The 23730-nt window shown below is 33.1% G+C and overlaps 2 protein-coding genes and 1 long non-coding RNA gene across 19 annotated transcripts in view; 2 read left to right on the top strand and 1 right to left on the bottom strand.

Moving 5' to 3' along the window:
- LOC105214146 (maternal protein pumilio) overlaps window positions 1–23730 on the top strand; it is a 334815-nt gene that overhangs the window by 216535 nt on the left and 94550 nt on the right. The gene's annotated exons all lie outside the window — the stretch shown is intronic.
- LOC128921430 (tigger transposable element-derived protein 6-like) overlaps window positions 1–23730 on the top strand; it is a 183141-nt gene that overhangs the window by 116729 nt on the left and 42682 nt on the right. The gene's annotated exons all lie outside the window — the stretch shown is intronic.
- LOC105218378 (uncharacterized) lies at window positions 6910–16573 on the bottom strand. The gene is made up of 4 exons (XR_852061.3): window positions 16540–16573; window positions 12778–12986; window positions 11022–11877; window positions 6910–10960 (listed from the first exon to the last, which is right to left on the bottom strand). It is a non-coding gene; the product is annotated as an uncharacterized LOC105218378 (long non-coding RNA).

Raw genomic sequence — 23730 nt, 5'->3', positions numbered from 1 at the left:
ACTGCAGGCTTGCGCCGCCGGTTCTTTATTGCTTCTTTATATCGAGTTGTTTTGCGGCTTCAATCTGTCACTCAGCCAGCCATCAGGCGCAGACGTGAGACAGTACCGTTATTACCCATACATTTGTTAGCGACAAACATATAGATTTACATCATATGTGCAATCCAATTCTAATCACTTGTTTTTCCAGAACTTTTCTGACATATTTCTGTGTTTTGGCACTTTTAGTAGCCTTGGGGAGTTGACTGTTATGTATGGTACATATGTATGTACACAGTCGTACAGTATTTTCGAGAATTTTTGCGATTTCCGCAGTTATCAATGCGCTTTCTGGCATATGTACTGTACATATGTGTAAACAGTTATGAACTTTATGCGATTTCCGCCTAGCTTTGCTGCACTGTCACTACATTTGCCGCATTGTTGTAATATGCGTTTCATATATGGAAAATATTTGACAATCCGTTGCATGCTCATATGTCAGATTTGATTGTACGTGCCGAAATGAAGGCGCGCATATGTCAACACATACATACATACACAAGTAGAAAATCACACACATTTCGTTGCAAATATGTGCTCACTTTTGCACTCAAATATGCCCGAATGCATTCAAAGTTGTTTGTGTGTGCGTAGATGAACTCGCATATCCTGGCAGCGAATGCATATTGCACTGCGATTTTTTAATAAATGTTTGAGGACTGTTTGCTGGCGCGCAATAACATGACTGTGTGTGTGTTTGCATTTGAGTGAAATTTGATATGAGCCGGAAATGTGATATGCGTGCCGCCTTAAGCCCCATTTTCTTTTTACCATTTGACGCACAATACTGCGTTTCGCTCTATTTTCACTGACTGTTTTGACGTCTATGCTGCTGCGCATATGGCGGTGTCAGTTCGTCAGTGTGTGTATAAATTCAAGTTTGCACTCCCTGCAATATTGTTAAATTGAATTATTTATAGTGAAATCTAACGGAAGCGAGTAGTGCGTGGGTGTGTTTGTATTGGGTATACAGTAATACACACGAAAAGGAAATTATATTAAATTTCCGTTGAAATATTTGTGCCGATATTCGATTTATATTTGCTTTGGTACGCAAAAAATTTAAATATTTATTATGTTTTTCGCTATTAATATTGAGCGATATTCTTTGTATCAAAAATACATACATAAAATGTTAATAAAAATAGGAATACTCATATCTGTAGGTTAAATGGCGAACCTTGTCAAACAACTGTCGCTCAAAACTAAAAATTCACAACTCTACTCTTATGTTTCTCACATTCGCAGCTTTAAGCACAAAAGCTAAATGAGTACATTGTCTAGATTTACACCCGATTTTATTGTTTTCTACGTTGTCCCACGACTTACTATGTAAAACAACTATTTTCCCACTGTATCTATAGTGTTAATAGTTTTATTTAAAATGCTTGAACAAATATTCTTTATTTAACTAAGTAGTAAATAAACGGCTTTGAAACGAACACTTCATACATTTGTCTCTACACATACATACATATATGAGTGTATCAGTTTGTCACAATAATAACTCTTCACTTATCGTGCATGTACAGTTAAAAAAAAAATAATCAACATATGTGTTTGAGGTGCGAAAAAACACTTCAATTAGCAGAAATCGTATGCCGGGAACACAACAAATAAAAGAAAGAAGTGCAAATAAACTCGAAATGTTCACCAACAAAAAAAAAAAAAGCATTTTAGTAATGAAAACATGTCGAATGTGGAAATAAAAAAAAAACACTGAAGTGTGATTTAGTCAAGCACTTATGCACAAGTGGCGGCATTGTTCAACGACTTCAAAAGAAAATTGTACACATTTTTTTTTTTTATTGTAATTTGTAGGCGTTGGTTTTTCGACAAGTGCTTTCGAAATAATTTTTCATATTTTCATCACTGCAATCGTGTGTATTAATTAATGTAATTAAATTTACGAAATATACCGCTATAAAATTTTTATTTAATTTAATTTAATTTCATTTCATTTCATTTCATTTCATTTTATTTAATTTTATTTAATTTAATTTTATTTTATTTACTTTATTTCATTTAATTTAATTTAATTTTAATTTATTTTATTTACTTTATTTAATTTAATTTAATTTATTTAATTTAATTTAATTCAGTTTAATTTAATTTAATTCAGTTTTCTTTAATTTATTTTAATATTATATATTTTGTATTTTATTTTTGTAATTTAATTTAATTTAATTTTATTTTATTTATTTTATTTCATTTAATTATATTTAATTTAATTTAATTTAATTTAATTTAATTTAGTTTAATTTAATTTAATTTGTTTTAACTTAATTTAATTTAATTTAATTTTTTTATATTTTTTTTATTTTATTTTATTTTATTTTATTTTATTTATTTTATTTTATTTTATTTATTTTATTTATTTTATTTATTGTATTTTATTCACTTTATTTAATTAATTTAATTTAATTTAATTTAATTTTTTTATATTTTAATTTATTTTATTTTATTTAATTTAATATTTTATTTTATTTTATTACATTTCAACATTGTCCAATCCAATATTAGTTTTAGTCAAACGTCATTCTTCATAAATTTTGTTGCGGCACTCATACGCCGTGTAGACCATGAAACGCTGCCGCTCTATCGCTTAGCTCTCACACAGATAACAATTAAATTTTATTATTTTATGCTGTTTGCATATGCATTTGACAACAGTGTTTTGAGTTTTGTGGGTGTGTTTATGTGCGACAATCTCATATACACATTTACTTCCTAAAATATATGTATTTACTTTTCAATTGTATAAGCACAAGCAGACAGTCGCTAACTGTGCTCGTGTATGCTTAAAAATTGTCGTGTTGTGTGGTGAACCTTTATTTACCAAATAAATATTGTGCTGTAGCTTTGGGTAAATCCACTAAATTTTTTACTTCATAAATATTTTTTTGTCATTTGTCGCATCAGCAACAAAGCCTTATCGTTGTTTGACGACATTTTTTTCGCATGAATATTTAACAATGGCTTCAGTTAGTGACGTGAAACTTTGTGCGCGCTACCGCTCAAGGGCGATAGACTGGCTGGTTGACTGGTTTATGCTTAATTTATTATTTGCGCTGCAGTAATGCGTTTAATAAGTTATCAGCTAACGTTTCTCACATCAAACGAAAGCAGAATGCAGTCGTTGGTATGAGCAACACACACGCTCTTAGCAAACGCACCCCGCGCTGATGTTCAAACGTCAGTTAGCTGTCTGTTGGGCTACTACAGTTTATAAGGCAAACAAATTTCTCTACGTACAAGCAAAGCCATCCTATCTCTGCAAGTGTAAATAGCAGTGTATGTTGAAAAAAATGTATATATACATATGTAGAGCAGTGTTGTTCAGAAATTATTTGCGCAGCAAACTTTTCTTTACCTTCACCTGATTTTTCAACGAGCTTATCAACTTATTCCTTGTTTGTCGAACTGTGTACATACATACATATATACAAGGAGTGCTCTTTTCATACTCGTATGTGATGCACATATTGCGCTGTGCTTTCGAGCTCCCAGTAGCCTGGCCAAGCATAGTTGGTTGCATATTTCTTATTGCATAGTATATGTATATGAGCATGCTGTTAACACTTTCTGCATTTTCACACGCCGAGTTTTTGCACTAAAAAATCTTTCAACAGATTTATGCAGCTACTGTTTTATCATGAGCGTACAAGTCAATAAAGGAAAAAGTTTGAAAATGCTTGAAAAGATTGTTTGCTAAAAAATAATTGCAAAAAGGCATGTGTATAAACAGAAAGCATAAAAAACGTTGAATTTGGTCTACACAGACCGGTAGCTAACTATTAAACGCAATTTTAAAAATTTAACAAGTTATAGATAGTAAATATGCTGAGCTTAGCTTATTTTACTGGTGTTGTACAATTATATAATTTAAGTTAATATTTGATGTTCTACAGCATGCTTTTAGGCGTCAAGTCTGCATAATTACTTTGATGTTGCAGCAGTTTATGAGATATAAATATTTCAAGCGTTTTTATTGTATTTATTTGGCTTGGTTGTGTGATGGCTGCCTAAGCCTGTAATAATAGCCATTTGGTAACACAACAATTATACAAGTACATACTTGAAATTTTTCCCACATTTATGCCCACCCAAAATGTTAAATGCTGCGTTTAAATGCCACGCAACAACAATTGCACTTACATGAGTGCATGTGTCATAGCCACAAATTTCACGCCTAATTGAGTGCAACGTTTAACAACTTGCTAAAATGTCTTAACAATTGTTTCAACATTTTCAGTACAATTTAGAAAAAAAAATTAAATAAAAAAATTACACACAAAAAATACAAAACCAAATAAATACAGAAAAAATTAGACAAGCACACAACACAATGCAGCAGCAGTCAACGCTGGGAAACAATGGCAAGTTGACAGGCAGGCAGCCACACTGTCGGTCGGCCAGGGCGTATGCGGAATGAAAAAGTGGCACAACAAAATCAACTGAACGTTTATAATTAATCATACTCACTTTGCGCGCTAAACTTTTTTATTTTTATTTCTCTATGCACATATGTACATGTACTTATCTGCAAACTAATGAATGGATGAGTGAGTGTGCCGCACGCGCTTCACTGCAGCAGCTAACTGTAACTGTATGTTATTAGCTGTCGACTAATATTTGCTCATGCCGCATAGTCATACGCCAATCACACGAGCGCAAACATAGTCATAGTTGCTTAAATATGTATGTATTTGTTGTATGTATAGTGACTGTGTGTTGCGCCCTTTGCTTTAGTTGTAGTTGATACATGCTGCTTGGATGCTAGCACGCGCAGCATCTCTTCTGACTAGTGACTAGTGATTAGTCTTCAATGTTGTAGCTAATTAAATAATTACTTATTTTTGATGCGCATGTGATTTTTTTGTTTTTGTTTTTGATAAATCGCATTTCTATTATCGTTTGCAAGTAATTAAATATCTTGACAGAATACTATATATATACTATGAATAAGCATGGGTAATACTTGTAATAGAAATGGAGAAATCAAACAAATATTGCAGAAATGTGCATAGCCATTGAATTATAAAATTAATTGGTAATTAATTAATTTAGCAAAATTAAAATTGAAAATTCAAATTTAGCATTTTTAATTAGCTTAAAATGATGATTGAAAAAAAATATATATATATTATTGTCAATTAAATCGAAAAAAATGTTCATTAAAAAAATATATTATTGTCAATTAAATCGAAAAAAATTTTATTTACCAATCTTTAGAGAATTTTGCAGCTTTTAAAATGTATAATATAATAAAGCATATTTTTATCATAATTTTAAAATCATCTGCATTATTTTCAAGCAAATTCCGTTGTCTCATGGTGGCATTGCGCAGAACTGCTCATTAGTAGCTTAAGAAATCCGCTAAAAAGATTAAAACAAAATGTCTCACTACACCACTTATGATTTCGCTGATTGATCACCTCATATTTATAAATAAAATGGCTTGGAAAATATGTGCTTTAAACGAAATATTATTTTAATAAATATATATGTATGTATGTGTATACGCCCAATCGGCGACGCGTCACACCTGAGTTTCAACACATCTAACGAAGCAGCGCGAATTGGCAAGAATTACGCCTTGCCTTAGCGTAGCCCTGACTGGGCGCACAAATAGCAGCTGCTACATATATTTGTGTATTTTTTACACTCACACTTACACTGGGCAGTCTGCATTCAGTTCTTAATAAATAGTCAAAGTGTGCAATTGGCCGCGCTGCTGCGCAAGTGTAAGCATGTGGGACAGGTGCATGGTTGAGTCGTGCACTGACGTTTGCATCGTCTGTCGGCGGTTTGGCGCTAATTTAGTTGATTGTAAAGACAATATAGTGTCTTCATAATTTAATTTAATTTATTTTTTTTTTTTGTGTAGAAAAGTTTTATTACACTTTTGGTGTACATATTTCGGCAACGACGCCATGGGTGGCGGTGGCGGCATGCTTCTTAAATGCACCTAAATTCGGCAGCTTTTACAAATACGATATGTTTGCAATGAGAAATGGAACATTTATTTTATTATTTATTGAGTTTTAATTTTTATTTTTTTTTTTTTATTTTTTTTTTTAAAATATTTTTAATTTTATTTTTTATTTTTTTTTTTATATTTTTTTTTTATATTTTTTTATTTTTTTTTTTAATTTTTTATATTTTTTATATTATTTTTTTTTTATTTTTTTTTATATTTTTTTAATTTAATTTTTTTTTATTTAATTCTTTTTTTTTATTTTTATTTTGTGTTTTGCATTTTCACAAGTGAGCGCAAAGTTGTAAGGGAGAAATAATTTTTAATTGGCATTTTTTCATATTTTGTTCTAACTGACACATTTATTTAGTTTTCAAATTCTGTTTGTCCCATTTCGATATACATATGTACATATATGCCTAAGTAATACTTAATTTAATATTTTAAATTCTGTGCGTGCATTGATTAATAAAATTAGTAAACGCATGAGTATGAAAATTTGTTCATTAATAAATAATGTATTAATGAATGTTGATTGAGCATGAAGACTAAATTTAAATAGTATTTAAACAATTTTTTTTTTCTTTTGCTAATAGTGATTAATTATGTAGGACACTAAAAAAGTATTTTTACACAATTTAAAATGCTTATAATTTTTTTTCTACAAGTACAAATTCCTAATTAATTCCATTCAGTAGAACAACATTAGCGCGCAAAATACATTTCATACAAATTTAATGGTGCATTATAAATAAAATTCAATTATTTTTAAGCGGCGAAATAACATAAATAGTAAAACTGTTTTTTTTTTGTTTAGAATTTTAACTGAATTAGTTAAATTGAACTGCATACCTAGAGTGATGCATACCTTCAGTAAAGAAGAAGAATCAAACTGAATAGAACAATTAATAAAAAATAATTAAATTATAAATAATAATAATATAAATGCTTTCATCTAAATGGTATTTATCGTTCTTATCTCCGTTTTTGTTCTTTTAACTAATTAAATTTCATTATTATTTCATAATTCTATAATGTGTAAACTCATTTCCGCTTAACTACATATAATGTGCTAATTAAACACTTAATTAAACTGCAATAAACCACTATTAAATAGCATTCAATATTATGAAATAATGTATGTTCTCATACTAGTTTCGTTTTTTCAACAATATAAATCACTTAACTAATCAGCGGCTTAATGATAATGTCATAACAAGCTCAAACCACAAACCGTGCCAAACAACACCTCCCAGCCAATTAACGTAATCCCGCCTTCAGGGTTTACGTGGAACGTCGCCAATTAGATTTGCCACACAATGCAACGACTAAAACCTCAAATATAAGCTGAAAATCGCTCTAGTAGCCGCAACGCACGCATATGCTGCTACTTGCGGTAAGACTTACGCACACACACGCATGCAAAATGTATAAATTTGCAGTTCCGATTATTTGTTGCAGCGCTTTCAATTTGTTATTAATCACCGCAAACCCCAATGTCAGTGGTAGCTGTGGTGGCGATTGCATATCAAATCAAATATAACCGCAAATTAACAATGCAATGCATTTTCAAACAAACGTTGCAACTGACTAAGGAGGAAAAATATGTAATTAGCTAAAATCCAAATAAATAGATAATGAGTTTTGATGTGAAGAATATGAAATTCGCACTGACAACAACAAGACCCGTAGGCAGGTGAAGTGTTTGTGCCTTTTCAGAAAATAAACTTTCATATTTGTTTTCTTGTCCGTCTTCCACATGCTCCTTAGCCATTTAATGTAAATTTTAAATTAGAAACGAAATATATGGCACAAATTCTTGCCGCCACAAAACGCATTCGCGGCGCCGCAAGTAGAGTTTCTGGCGAAAATAGGCGAATTCATGAGTACAAAAAAGAAAAGAGAAATAAAGCAAATATTCAGCTTGAAAAATATTCGAACAAATGCAAGTATTTCTCTTGTTGCTATATATATTTGTGTAGCGTTGGAATTCCGCCATAGGCACCTTGCGTTGCCAACTGCAAGCTGGCAACAACAACAACAGCACCACTCTTTAGCAGCTGTCATAATTTATGATAATTATGATTGCTCACAAATGTGTGCGCGCATTTTTGGCGGCGTCGGCAACAATATGCAATGTAATTTAACAACAAAAACAATGCCAAAAAACACTTGCAGCCTATGCAAGTCATGACCATAATACCACTCACAAGTGCAAACATTGTCAATTCACCAGCCCATAGCGGGCATGCACCCTGCCTCTGCGCAGACACTTAATACCATCTTCATCAATTTCGCATAAACACCGCCAACGTAAGGACATCGTGCCTCTCTCCCTCACTCTTCGTGCCAGCAGCTTCTGCGGCAAGTGCTTGTGCGTAAAATATGTGGGGCATATGTGGCGTTCTAGCAGAGGCGCATCATTATTTATGAGTATGTGTGTGTGTTGGCAACATTTATTATTCACACCAGATGGCAATCACATAATAAGAGCTGTCACAATGGGCGTTGGGTGAGGCGGCACTGGGCGGTTTCTAATTATTTTCAAATTCAATGAAATCAGAGGAATTGAGATAATTTTATAGTAAACTTGAAAGTGTCGAATAAATAGTATGCTCAGAAACTACTCTCCTATACTATGCTATAGATATACTCGAATGTGCACAGCCAGTGCTGCCAACTCAGATATTATTATGTATTCTTAGTTTGACTGATGTGTCTTAAACCAGCAACACACATGTGAGTTTGTAATATATATATTTTTGTGAGCAATTTCACAGTACGTCATTCTATATCAACCCTCCACTTCATTTTGCCACTTCCATAGCCACCAGTGTTGCCTAGGGGCACATTCCATTGCGCTAATATATATTTCAACGCCAACCTATTTCTACCTCTCTTACCAATAGCAATATTAATAAAAATGTGTTTGTATGTGTTTTCACGCTTAGTTTTCGATAGTGAGCAGTGGCTGGAAAATCTTTTGAAAGTCTTTGCGTTCGCTCACATTGAATAATTCGCGCTATAAGTTTAGTATATTTTATGATTTTGTTTTTGTTTAGAAATTAAATCGTTTTTTTTTTGTTCAAAATATAATATTTATTTAACATTAACACCTTCATAATAATGCTGTTATTATCGAAATATTGCTGGCAATTAATAGTTAATTTATTAAGTGCAAATGCAATTTGCTCAAAATTTCAAACAAAAGCATATTTAACAAGTAAGGAAGGGCTAAGTTCGGGTGTAACCGAACATTTTATACTCTCGCAATTTATTTATTTAACTTTATTTACATTATATAATACACAATTTGACCCACATATTCGTCATATATATTGTATAAAGTCCATTGAAAGTTGGAAACCATAATATTAGGTTAGAAGCACCGAGGTCCTCGTGTTCGCTATATGGGGCCTTAAAAACCTATGGTCCGATTTCGGCGATTTTTAGAATGGGGCTGCCACACTATAAACGTAGTATTTGTGCAAAGTTCTGCACCGATATCTTCACTAGTACTTACTTTATATATTGTAAAGTAAACGATTCAGATTGTCTTCAAAGTTCTGGTATATAGGATGTAGGCGTGGTTGTGAAGCGATTTGGCCTATTTTCACAACATTTCATTGGGATGTAAGGAAACTATTACAAACCAAGTTTCATTGAAATCGGTCGAGTAGTTCCTGAGATATGGTTTTTGACCCATAAGTGGGCGACGCCACGCCCATTTTCCATTTTGTAAAAAAATCTGAGTGCAGCTTTCATCTGCCAAATCTTATGTGAAATTTAGTGTTTCTGACGTTTTCCTTTAGTGAGTTAACCCACTTTTAGTAATTTTCAACCTAACTTTTGTATGGGAGGTGGGCGTGGTTATGATCCGATTTCTTTAATTTTTGGACTGTATGAGGACGTGTCTAAAAAAAACGACTGCAGAATGTTTGGTTTATATAGCTCTATTGGTTTGCGAGATATATACAAAAAACTTAGTAGTGGGCGGGGCCACGCCCCTTCCCCAAAAAAATTACATCCCAATATGCCCCTTCATAGTGCGATCCTTCATATCAAATTTTATTTCAATAGCTTTATTTATGGCTTAGTTATGGCCCTTTATGTGTTTTCGGTTTTCGCCATTTTGTGGGCGTGGCAGTGGTCCGATTTTGCTCATTTTCGAAAGCAACCTTCCTATGGTGCCAAGAAATAAGTGTGCCAAGTTTCATCAAGATATCTTAATTTTTACTCAAGTTACAGCTTGCACAGACGGACGGACGGACAGACAGACATTCGGATTTGAACTCCACTCTTCACCCTGATCACTTTGGTATATATAACCCTATATCTAACTCGTTTAGTTTTGGGTGTTACAAACAACCGTTATGTGAACAAAACTATAATACTCTCTTTAGCAACATTTGTTGCGAGAGTATAAAAAAAATAGCTTTTCGCTTATAAATAAATAAATTAAAAATTGAAATGTTTATTTCAGTTAATATCTAAGAAAAATCTTCAAAAATCAGTCGAAAAATGTATTACTTCACAAACAAGCTTTTGCAGTATATTTCAAAACTAAATTTAAAACAATATCAAGCACGAATATAATTTAAATATATCTTTATAAATTTGAAATTGCAAAAATAAATCATGGATTTGTAAAAAAAAGAGAAAAACATCTGAACTGTTGCCTACATTCAGGCGCAGCTTGCATTAAGCAAATATAAACTATGAAGAACCATAAAATTCGTAGTTTCATTAAAAAATAATTACAATTATTGCAATTTTGTATTATTCCAAGAACTTTCTACATATGATTGCCTAAATTCTCACCTCTGACGCCAATTATCATTGAACACCCATCATTCACACCAGCGCTTACGCAATTCACTAGCATTTGCTGTATAAAATCGAAACTACTCTTAGCTGCGCCCAATTCACTTTTGTACACTACATAAATAAATTTAATTAAAATTCCACAATTTTCTAATAAATGTGCTATTTGGCTAACCTTAAGTGTCGGACGCGTACGACCAATTTCGTTAAGTGTGTTTATACTACGGTCCTCTTTGCGCCTCTCCTCTTCACAATCAATGTGCGGTGCTCTGCCACTTGTGTTAAATACTTGCCTGCGTTTTGTTGTAATATTTGTCATGCAGCCAGTCGGTCGATTCATAGACGTTGCCGCCAACGATATGCGATTGAATTTATTTATAATTTTTTAATGTTATTGAGGAATCATTTGGCAATTTGCCCACGCAACAACAATAACGTTAGTTTGGTACAGCGCAAGTGTATGGAGTTGTGCGCAAATTTTTTTTATTTCATTAATGTTTCAAAAGTGCTGCGTCCATAAAGAAGTGGATGACCTAACGGAATTTCACTGAACTCTTGCGGCGCTGAAATTGGCGCAGCTCTCAAAATTAAAAAAAAAAAAAAAACAACAACACCAAGTAATACAATTAATTGGCAGGCATGTGTATATTAAAATATTATTAATTATGGAATATTTTTTTATTTTATTAATTTTTTCTCAAAATATTTGTGTAAGATTTTCAAGTATAACGGATTTATAGTATTCAAATAATGAATTTAGCGCGAAAATATGAATAATTTCATTATCCAAACACCTTTCCACGGAAACCGCATTAAATTCTGCCAAAATAAGCGAAAATCGAATTGTAGAAATAACAAAATTTGGCGATCTTCAGCGCAATCTCAAAAGAGATGAGTCAATCTCAAGAAATTTTCTTTTAAACGGAAGAAAATTTTTATCAACTTCGAGATATTTTAATTAAATTTTCTGTGAGTAATCATGAATCATTAAGTTTTAGTGAATCTCTTGTGTTGAAACGGAAAATCATCACCTGAAATTATGAAAGATTTTCAAATAAAATTTTCCATTGAGTTTGTAGATTAGTAACGATAATCAATTTTTCAAGTTTTAAAATATTTTTTTATATAAATTATTTAAAATTTTCAATACAAAAATTTTTTTGAATACAAAATATTTAAATACTTAAACATTTGCTACAATTTTGCTTTAATTTATTGTGAAACAAGTTCAAATTGTAGAAATAATGTACGATTGCGCGCCCAAACTGGTTTATTCATTTGTATAACAGGCTTTGTCTTTATTGCCGCTGATGAAGACGAATGTAAGGCATACTTGTAGTTTTATGCGGCCATCTAGCGTATGATTAAAGACTTTTTAACGACCTAACGGCAATATTGTCTGGTCCCACAAGTGCCGCAGCCGCGTTAGCTAAACCATTTTTTTTTTTTTTTTATTAATTTTTTGCCATTTTAATAAATTGGCTTAAAATGTCGAACGACGTACGTTAAGCGAAAAAAGCAACACAAAAAATTATTCAATTTCAAAATTTTGCCGTCGGCCTAGGCCGCCATGATTGTCAATTCGAAAATTTGCATAATGTGATGTCGCTGTGATAATTTGCCAAATGGTAATGATGACAAGACAAACAAACATCATGCACGTGTACATTTCAGATAGTCTGACAGAGCATACAAATATATGTTTCAAATCGTAAAAAAATTAAAATAAAAGCAATAAAATTAAAAATTAATTATGCATGCATGCCTTGATTCGTTTAAAGGTCTCTAAGGCACTAATGAATCGCTGAGTGAGTGATACGTTTTCAACGTGTTAGTAGATGAAATTGAGGCATAGAATTAAATGAACTGTAGCCACACAATGCGAAAATGAGTTTTCAATACACAACAGAGCTTTTGCAGAGTATAAATACCTGTGGATTTCGCAGTCGTGTAACACACGCTATGTAATTCTCATCCACATGTTTTCTCAGTACAATGGACCACCCTGAATATGCTGCCTGCTTACATCGCTCCAATTTTATTTGTTACGCTCCAATCGTCATAGACACCTCTTGTTCAACCTCTCAACCTTCCTTTTCAGTTGGAACATGTCAATTACGTAAGTAATGTATCCCGCTGCCTGCAGATTAAGCAGATCTCATTAAATTCGTATGAATTTCGCATGCCAAGTACTTTGTAAATCAATTTTGATGAAATTGGTACTTTTTTATGTGAGTTTATACATGTTTCGAATGTTTCTCTTTTTTTCAAATTTTTATTATTTTTTCTCCTACTCCTTCCGCTATTTTGCGCTTTATCCTAGGGATTATAGTACGTGTTCCAGCGTAATTGCAAAATTTTAATCATGTATGGTGTCATTGTCTGAATTTGAATTATTGAATTTCTGTTTGTAAACATAAACACGAACATAAATATTGAAAATTATGTTATGTCACATGCAAAATAAAAAAATTAACATAAATTGCAGCTCAGCAGAGGCGAATAGCAGCACTATGGTCTTTCTTGTAAATTATAAAAAAAAAAAATATTTTTTTATTATAATTATAAAAGTGTATTATCCGTGAAAATGTATTTTTTAATATTCAGCGCACGTGATTTCATATTTTTACAAAGCGAAAAGTTAGCTCAAACAAATAATCATAAAATATATTGCCAATAACTCCAATAATAATTTCATAAAGATTTTAAGCGAAACTATAAAAAATTACAGATTGCATTACCTCGGTCGATAATGTTAAGAAATTGCTTGGAATGTAAGTCTAATTAATATGTTAAATAATATAATTATTATGGCTTTAATATGGGGCAACAAAAATGTTGTCAAATGCAATAAATAATGGTTGATTAATACATATTTATTAAAATGCTATTAATTATTTTACAAATTATTTGAAGCAAGAAAATTGCATAAATAATTATAAAAATTTGGCAAAAATAATTTTGTTAAATTTTTTTGCAGATATTTATTAAATTGAAGCTGTGGAAAGCTAGAGTAAGCATCATTTTTATAAGCTTCAGTTCAGTACAATCATGGATGCGTTTAAATTGACTCAGTTTCGGTCACTCATACCCCACTGACTGCTGCACGGGTTAAACTTCGTTAAAAGCATTTCCCGTAGAGTTGTTGTTGCAGCTAGAATATTACTTTTATTTTTGTATTCTGAATCTAGGTCTTTAGAGCTTGTAAATATTCGTCATTTTATCATAAAAGGAATACAAATAAACGATGTAACAGCAAATATTAGCAAATTTACTCATATTAATTCCACTAAGAGTTATGTACGTTCGGTCATTACTCCACGCCGCATAAGACGTGCCTTCCTCGCCATATTGCCGTCTACAGCCTTGAGCTTGACTCGAGCTGCAGCAAAAATCAACAGAAAATTCCGAGCACGTTTTCGTTGCTTATTCTAATTTCATGACTTAATATACTTGAGACGCTTTGGCGGGGGAGGCGTAGTTAGGAAGACAGCAGAGAAAACGTAGTTATTTCGGCTACTTCATTGTCTACTCACACAAGCGTATTCCCAACGCTATAACTCGGTTTGTGCTTGCACATTTAATGTTCAAAGCAGTTATATGAGTATTTTGCAGGCTCGACTTGTGAGAAATTAAAGCTATGTATTGTCTTTGGCTCTACATATCCATTTCTGCTAAAATTTGGTGCTGGAGTGGGTTGCACGTTTGTATACCCCTTGAATTCCTGTTGGTACTTATTGGTCTCTCAGAGCTCTGTCATTTGTGTACGGAATTCCTCAAAGTTTGTCATTTACAGCATTTCTCCACACTTTGCAGCGACAAGAAGACCTTCGCATTTTACTAGGCCGTCCAAGCGAGTTCAGTGAAAAGTTGTAAAATGCGCTACAACTACAACCGCAACGGCACTTTACATGCCTTTTTGACAAGAATTTAGTCCACAACTCCATCGTGCTGTCATTACCAAGTCATGCATATTATATAGACTCACATACTCATGCCACGTTTCAACGTCGTAACTCCATCATTTGCTGACAGAAATTACAATTTCTTCAACTTCGTTTCTCATTTTTCAGCATCCTACGGCTATTATCTTGCATTCTTGCACAAACATTCCTAGTTTCATCCTTCTCTTTTTTTTTGTCCCTCTCTGTCGCTTTTACTCTGTTATATGTCTCGTCAACCCAACTCAACTCAACCGTTCTGTTATTTGTCACGACATTCCTAATTTTATTACAGCAGCGTACACAGCAAATGTCCACTGCGGTGACAAACTAAGTGATTCCCGCAGCCAAGTGGAAGCCCCTCAACTCCACTACGGTCAGCGGGAGTGCGTGCAGCATCACATTCCTAAAACCATTCATGCAAATTTCATGACAACGCCACAGTGAAAGACATTTTTATGCGAAAATTGAAATGTGGGCGACGTGCTGGCACGCCTACATTGCCGCACGTACATTGTTTATGCTCTTTTCCGGTCTATATTCACGCAGCTAACTTGTCGGCATGTCCACACTTCTAGTAATTTCCTTATCTGCTCATTTCATAGCTGACAAAAGCTTTCGATCAACTGTTGAATGGTTATTGTCGTTGTTGTTGTTGTTGTTGTTGTTGTTGTAAAGCGATATGTTTGTATGACAAGCATTCCCAAACCCCCAAATTAGCTTTTCCATTCCTTCACCAATGTGTTTGGCATGTACAGCAGTGCAGTTAGTAAGTTCTTTCATCATTCTCAAGCCTTCCGCATGATTGTTCCACCATCACTTTGTTCTACATCTGAATGTGCACATATGGGTGTTTGTACGTGTCAAGTTTTTAATTAATTTTTCGTCACCACACTCATTACCAACCATATGTTATGCACCTACATACATTGTGGGTCCATTAGTCTATGAAGTTTTGCTATATATGTATATGGCTTTTGATGACAGTGCTGATAAGGTGTTCTTATTTCACAATTTCATATGAAATATGTGCGTTAAGGTTGGGTGATGAAAGATGTTCCTGTTTTTTTATCATTTTTGAACCTCGTCTAATTTTCATATATGGTTTCTTTCAAAACATGAATGATCTAATAGAGTATCAATGTGGATCACCTAGTTCTTTAAGGTATTTTGTAAGAAGTTTTTTCCACAAATAATTTTAAAATTACTAATCAATGCATTTTTCTTTCTCTTTTTAGGTAAGTTTTTTAACACTGCAAGCTTTGTTTTTACTCGCAAATATTGATGTAATATAACGGTAAGTGTGCTAAATATACCAGTTCACTTGAAAGACGGTTCTATGTCTTCATAACTTTCAATTCTAACGGGTTGTTAGACCAATCTTATATTGGATTATTGCTCTTTAGTTAAATGTTTCTAAAGTACAATATCGTTCATCTTATTTTCTATGTATTCGAAAGCCGAATTAGATTTTATTGATCAATAAACGTAACGATTAAATCAACGATTATCAATTTTAGAAACTATTATTATAATGTTTTAAAAACAATTTCGAAAATGTGGTTGGTCCATAAATGCCGCAGTAAAGTCTCCACAAGAGCACTAATATAAAAAAATCAGTAGTCTTCACTAGCATATCAATATTATTGCTCAGCATATTATATTTTATATATTTCAAGCCTCATTTATGATTTTTCGATTTCGAAAATTATTAGGATACACATTTATACACCTTTTTCAATGAGAACTTACGTTCGAAATATAATGCGTTTTATTCAGAGATATTTTACAACTAAATTATTTCTTATTTTCATTCTTTACCATGTACTCATTGTGTTTTCTGCAATCTCTTTGTTATTCTGACGAATTCAATTATGATAAAACTTATTGTTTTCCCTTTTACAAACACATATATGTATATGTTACTTTTAATTGAATATGTTTTTTTGTTCACTCATTTGCCGATAAAGGCCAACAACTTGGATTGTAACATTTCCGCTGTGGCACTGATTGTGGACGGCACTACAGAGGCGAAAAACAGTAACGAACAAATACAGGCTCATAAATGCAATGTAGATAACGGGTAAAAATTATTGTGTAAATAAGTCATGAACAAGTGGCAATTTCCATTTCGCTGATAAAAACAATTCATTTGTGTACAGAGACATGTTTTCAAGCCGCAAACTGTATTCAATCATACAGACATATATGTATGTGTATGAACTTACATTTTTATATACAGATAAGTATGTACTTAAGTACACGTGTGTATAATTCATGAGGTGCTCAAGCTAATGAATTTTAATTGAGTATTATTTGAGTGTATTTTTCTGGCTTGGACAGCAAATGAGTTGCATATTATTTAAAACATTTTTTATTACTCTCTTTTTTATTATAAAAACTTATATGCCTGCCAACCACCTAACTGTTAAAAATCCCTTACATTTCTTCCCGCTGTGGCTCGCTCTTAGCCCACACTTGAGCATATAATCTAACTTATTTTATTTCTTAAAATTCTTGGTATTTCTTTTGTAGTCATCGTGTGCTCGGGTCAAGTGTAAAGTACAACAAATTGAAGTAGGCGTATTCTTTACATATTCTACAGTTACTCAGGCGTAATTTTAGTTTGTCCCAAAAGTTTTACTTTTCTCTTGTACAAATTCAATTTTATGTATGTCCAACCGGAACTTTGCTGACTGCATTGCTACAACACTCAGCGCACATTACTTCGGCAACACGCCATCATTTGTTGTCGATATTTTCACACATATGCAAAGGCAGGCACCACACATCAAGTTGTTTTCGGTATAAAAATTGTTTACTATCAAGAAGGATTCAAGGATTCCTTGGAGAAATGTGTACCTGTGCCAGAAAATGCCAAGTGGCAAGAATCGTAAGAGAAGTTAGTTTTAAATTTAAAAAATATTATAAGTTTGTTGAAAATACTCTTATCAAAACCATATTGGTAGATCGGATCTGCAAATAATTTAATTTTTTTGTTCTTTCTTTCTATTTCTTGTTCAAAATTTCCTTGAATTTTGCTCACTGGGTTACTTCAATCAACTAATAAAGTATTCAACCGGATGTACGGAACTATGGCTCATGTGTGTTTTAACTTCTAGCAATGTATTAGTGCTTTGGGCGACGACATTTGCTTTGCCTTACGCAAGACAAAAAAAAACCGACAATATATACGAAAGAAAATTGAATTTCCTGTTATTGGCACAAAGGGAGTAAGCAGCGGTACGAAAACTGGCATTGCAACAAATTTAAAACTAAACACGAAAAAATCCAAAATTTTCCATTTTGAAGTTTTAAATTTTTGAAATTAAATTTGCGAATGAAATACAAGGAAAAAATTCAAAAATGTGACAAATTTGGCAAAATTTGTTGGCTAACAAACACACGTACCATATATGCTGCTGTAGATTTGTGCGCACAACCGTTGAGGCGTGAGTTTAAGTTGTTGTTTTGTGGGATCGAAAAAAATCGTCAAAATGCGCTTAGAAAAGGGTAAAAGCAGCAAAAAAGCGTGCAGCAACTCCCAATGGTGGCAACCCTTGTCACTGAAATTGTGATGAATTAACATTTGCTATGAGATATCTGCGCGCTAAAACAGCGAGACGGTGCAAAAGAGTGGCAGTTAACGCACTGAATGACACGTTGACGCACTGACTATACATACATACGTATGTATATACTGGTATCTAAGTAAAATACATACATAGAATATATGTGTGTTGACTTGAATGTACTGTATATACACTGTAATCCATCACTTTAAAGCTTATATATAGGCGTCAGACGGTGTGGCTGTTGAGTTGATGGACTAATAGCCAGTCGACTATCTCTGTTGTTTTGTCTTATTTGGTCTAGCATTTATTGACAGAAAGCAGAGAAGTCTTTGTTTTTGCTGTGCGCAAAAATGGTGAATACCAACCGTGCTGAGCACGAATATTTCGGTTTTTTTTGCAAGCATTTTTCGTGTGTACTTTGGTCATGTTAGTGTCGAACGACTTGGAAATTAAAAACAAATTTGTTGAAGAGTGACATAGGGAAAAGTGTTGCACGTAGTTTTTTCTCTAACTTCCGCAAAAAATCGCAAAATACATTTGAAATGTTTGGAAGCAGTGCGCCTTTGGTAACTGAGATGCGTTCGCTGACTATTGTGCAGCTAACGTTACCTAGAGTGTTTTCCAATACTCTACAATGCGCTGTTGTAGAATTTCTTTTGCAGGCAAAAAATCCCGGCTGTGACAATAAGAAACCCGGTGCTGGCGTGTTTGGCTATTCAGCATTTGGCTTGTTTTCGATTTTTTTTTTTGATTTTTGCATAGCGACGGTGGCAAAAAAATATATTTCAGCGTAACGCCGCACTTTCTCCTTTCCACTGTTGGGCGCTTTTACCAAGCTTTTATTTTGTGCTGAGGAAAAAATCAGTTTTTTTTTACAGCACAGCGCCGCGTGATATCAAATCAAAAGGCTTGCACCTTTCAGGCGACGTTGCTGTGACACCCGTCTCTTCTCTTATTCCAGCAGCAAGTCCAACGTCACATCCCGCGGTGAGCGGTGAACGCGTGCTGCTCAACGAACGGCGAAAACTGTCAACGCCGTGCCAACGCTACCAATGTCGCGTCGCGTCCATGTGCTGCTAAGCCAACAGCTTTAGCTAGTTTTAGGCATGGCCATGAGTGCTGTGCGCCGGTGGTGGCAGGCGGGTTGCAGGCTTGCTGTGCAACGTTTGTTTGCCTCGGCGGTTGCCCCGACGAATCGTTTTTCAATCGATTCCCAATGTAAATACAATTGATTTCGCATTTGATTTGATTTTTATTATTGCAGCGATTTCTTCTTCTACCTCGCTTTTTACGGCTGTTGGGTAACTGTTTTGTGTTCTAGCTGGTTTGAGTGAAAGCAAATTGAAAAAGTACTATATTTGTATAAATATGCATGTGTGTTTGTGTGGTGTTGCGGAAATTGCGTTTTTAAAATTTTCCCAAAAATATATCGAAATAAATATGCATTTGCAATGTGCATGAGTGAAGCGAAATTTATTTGAATATTTTATAGATTTATATTGCTGCAACTTTTCTCTGTCTCTCTCTTGCACAGATAACTTCATTTGTTATGAATGTGAAATAAATGTATATTTTGGCAAAACAATTCGTATGTATTTATTATTTGTGAGGTTACGTTTCAATGCAATCAATTTGACATTAAGTTTTTAATATGCAATATATTGCAATTGGCAATACAAATATCTCAAAAAATTAGATAAATATTGTAACCATGATAAGTGAGGATACGTACGTAGATATGTATTCAGACACAAGTGAAAACTTTGTGTTTATAAATGAAACTGTTCAAATTAGGTTAGAGATACAAAAAAAAAAAAATATTTTTTTCTCAAATAAAATTTCTGAAAAATTTTCTGTTGGTGTATTTAGAAAATCAATAAATAGTAACAAATTGGCACAAAATCACTGAAAAGTTTAATATGAGCACAATAACAAGTTTCTTACGAATTGAGGACCGCAATCTTATTTCCATGAATTTTAATATATTAAATAAAATTTAAATATCAGTTATAGGAATTTTTATGTATACTGTAGCACAATAAAACAACAAAACAACATGTTAAATTGATTACTCAATATTATAGCAATATAATTATGATAAAACGTAAATAATTATTAAATTAACTATGTTGGGATTCATAGTTTACAATGCTAGCTAAAAAACAAATTAAGAAAAATAAAAATAATATCACGTAGATTGCATACAAATATATTTTTATATGAAACTCTGCTGTGTTGGCTACAAAGTTTAAAGAACACTGCTAGAAATCTATATCTTGGCCACTCTTCACTTTATAAAACACTTCCATTATTCAAAATCAGCAGAACAATTCTATGTATAAACAACATTTACTACGCATATATAAGTCATTAGCAGGAAGCCACTCAACGGATGCTCAGACCGCCGAAAAACCGCAAATGCTTGTCGAACAAACGAAACCGCAACAAAGCACAGCTAAGCACACACACGCACACACATGCAAGTCGACGCTTTTAAGCGCATAACAACTCACCAACAAATATTTTAAGTTCGTGGTCATTTGGGGTGTTGTATACACGAAATCACAGCAAAATATATATACTTATGTCATATATTTATGTACGTATGTATGTGTGTGTCAGCATGCTCTTCCTTCCTTCTATCACTATGCTACTTCCTGCCACTACAACGCGTTTCTTTTTCATTTTCACTTGCATTTTTTATGAGTCTTTATTTTCATTTTACTTAGCTCTGGTATTGATTCAAGCATATACTATTTTTGGCGTTTCACTACTCCTCCACCATTTCTAATGTTTTTTTTTGCGCGTCCTTAGAGTGAAGTTTCTACTTTCTACTGCTCCTTTTGCTTCAGTTTACACATTTGCTACACATTACATATGCGCTACAGTACACCACAATGTGGCAATATTTTATTCCCCAGTGGCCCAACATACATCACTAGAGGATTCACTGGACATACTGTAGTATGTCCATTGGTCTTTGGTCGTTGACCGTAACACATGAAGTTCCATTATGCAATTAGACTGTTTTTTCATTCATTGTGGTGTGTTTCATGTTTGTAGTTGTAATAGTACGGACAGGCAGTGATTTCTCGGACAGTGATTTGCAGTTCGAGTCATTTCACATATGCCTTAAGCTTTGTATAAGACAACGGCTTGATTGTTCTTCTATTTATTTGAAAGAGCTAATGCTACAAAGAAGTACTGTGCACCAGGTATTATTACACCTACTGCTATTATTATTTTTCATATTTTCTAATGTTCTAACTTATTGTACTTTTTTTTAATAAACATAGGAGTTGCCGTTAGCTGAGCACAGAATTTATTTGATTTATTTAAGATTTAGTCTGAAACGTTGTTGCAAACCTTTCCAATTTCTTTGCACATTTTTTCTTTTCCACATTTATTTCAATTACACTTGCACAGCGGTTCTCCGCGATTTTTTTTAACTTTGTTGTTCTACTTACTTTGCTTTCGTTTAACCCTAATGAAGCTCAATGGTTATTTCTGTTTAACTTCATTGAACTTATTTTTATTGAGTTCCGCTATTTTTGCTCTGGTTGTAGTGTGATTTTTTTTTTTTTGTTTTGTCTTTATTTGTATTCTTTCTTTTTGTTGTGTTGCGCTTGTGCTGGCTTCATTATTTATTTAGTGCGCTTTCGCCCAACAATAACAGCAAATTTTAATTGAATTAAGCTTCTAGTCAATTTACCATGACTTTGGCGCACCGTAAGTGGTCCGCATGAGTAATGCGAGTATACTTATGTAGTCACTATAATATATATTTACCGCAAACGCTTGGTGGCGCCCCATAATTACAGTTGCGTAGAAGTTTATATTGAAAATGTGCTGGCCATGTTGGAAATTGAACTTTTTTCAGTTCATTATTCAACGAGAGTGCTTGCGATACTAGCTGTTCTCACTAATGGTTAGGGAAATTGCTTTTCTTTATCTATTGATTTTTGATTTGTTTGATGGAATGATCGATCTGATCCAATCCGATCTGTTATCATAAATCTATTACACCAGATTTGACTTAAGTAACAGCTTTTTAGATGACTCTCTACACTGCACTCGCATTTCTCTTTGTCAACCATCATTCACGCTAATTCAGTTTGTACTCATTTGTTTTTATACAAGTGTTGGATGGTTTGAATTACCATTTTTTGTTTCACTTCCCTAGCTTTAGATTGTTTTATTGCCCAAAATTCCTTACTTTTTATTTACTTTATCCATATTTGCGGTGTTTTCTGTCATTTTCTTTCAAAGTGAATTAAGCAATGGAACAAATTCAATTGGTGAATTACAATATTTTTCTCGTCTCGAAGAAGCCACTTTTCAAAATTATTACTTGATTTTTGCTTATTTTCTTTATGGAACAGTTATCAGCTTTTATTAGTTCTAATTTTTATTTAAATTTTGGTTTAAATTTTCTGTCTAAAGTGCTTTCGTGCTATTTCTGGAACAAAATATACTGTTAATATAGTTTGAATTTTTTTCCATGCTGCCTTTTTCCATTTTATAATGTTCGTTATCTTCGACCATTCTTTGTTTGCTTTCAGATTCGCTTGCTTTCGCAACATCGTTTTTACTCATATCTCATTTTTTGTTTGCTATCAAAGCTTGGATAATTTTGATCCAACATCCTTTGCGCTATCGGTTTTCATGTTGTTTTTCGGCTATTTGTGCGTAGGTTTGTTTATTTGCTGGACGTGTGTTATCAGTCGCTGGTGAAAACAGCTTTCGCAAATACCATTAGCATTTTGTGTTTGTGTAGACTGTTGTTGGAATTATTTTTACACCTGCATTTCTGACAATTTTTTGTTTGCATTTCTAATTTGCTTTTGCCAAACTCAACTGCAGTTAAAAGCCTGAAACTGTGCTTGCGAAAAATTCTTTAAATCATAAAAATGTCTGTAATTTCAACATAAATATGAAAAACTATAATAACAGGTGGTATTAAGTTTAACAACTCAGGAATAATTGCCGACACATTTCCGTGCTGTCGCTTTAGCTTTACTGCGCCTAAAATTATGCAGTTGCAATTTAATGCATGCACCTAAAAATGTGCTAAACTTTTCGAATTCACACCAATTAGTGTGAGGCGTTGCAAAAAGTGCTTTCAGAAAATACAAGAAGAAAATTACGAAATTTGCACGTGAAAGTTGACCTAACTTTAACATGACGATAATGACAAATATTGCGTGCCTCGTTGAACACGCCTAATTCTCCAAAGCATTTCACTTTATATTTTTTTTAGCTTTTGCACTGTCGTCAAGGTCTACGCTGCACAGAAAAAAAGTAACTGTCGCCGTTGAAAAACTAAAAGTAAAAACAAATTTCGTAAAATATAATAATTTCCTGCAAC

Source organism: Zeugodacus cucurbitae, chromosome 2, assembly GCF_028554725.1.
Source record: "Zeugodacus cucurbitae isolate PBARC_wt_2022May chromosome 2, idZeuCucr1.2, whole genome shotgun sequence".
In the NCBI taxonomy this organism is placed as follows: Eukaryota; Metazoa; Arthropoda; class Insecta; order Diptera; family Tephritidae; genus Zeugodacus; species Zeugodacus cucurbitae.
Note: the sequence above shows the minus strand (reverse complement) of the source record. Positions and strands in the feature narration are given on the sequence as shown.